Consider the following 483-nt stretch of genomic DNA (forward strand, 5'->3'; position numbering starts at 1 on the left):
CTTGGACCGCAGCCTCTTACTCCAGATCCTGGGGATTGTCCTGTTTGTGAGCAACTTGGCGAGGATTTGAATTGGGGCCCCTAAAACCAAGCAGAGCTGCTCCACGTCCACCAGCGTTCAGCGCTCTGGCACTTGCCGAGGTTAGCAAAACTAAACTGTCTTGGCGTTTTCCTCCCAGAAACAAGAAGGGAAATTTACTATTGGTTTTAGTGGGAACTGTCACGTTTAATTGTTGGACACTACAATAAAAATGTCTACTGCTCCCAGGCTCAACCGCCTCTCATTGATGCTTTGAAGCAGCAGCTAAATGCTTTCCCTGCCATTCAAATGTTGACTTTTTTGGATGATAGGACACAGGGGACAGGACCACCTGGCACGGATGGCTGCCAGGTCACAGCCCCCAGCCCAGGAAGGTGCAGCAGTGACACACAGGCATGTTTAACCTGGTCCAGTACAAAGCAAAACAGATCAACCCCCAGCTTT

The sequence above is a fragment of the Antrostomus carolinensis genome, unplaced genomic scaffold, assembly GCF_000700745.2.
Source record: "Antrostomus carolinensis isolate BGI_N321 unplaced genomic scaffold, ASM70074v2 scaffold7348, whole genome shotgun sequence".
NCBI classification, from domain to species: domain Eukaryota; kingdom Metazoa; phylum Chordata; class Aves; order Caprimulgiformes; family Caprimulgidae; genus Antrostomus; species Antrostomus carolinensis.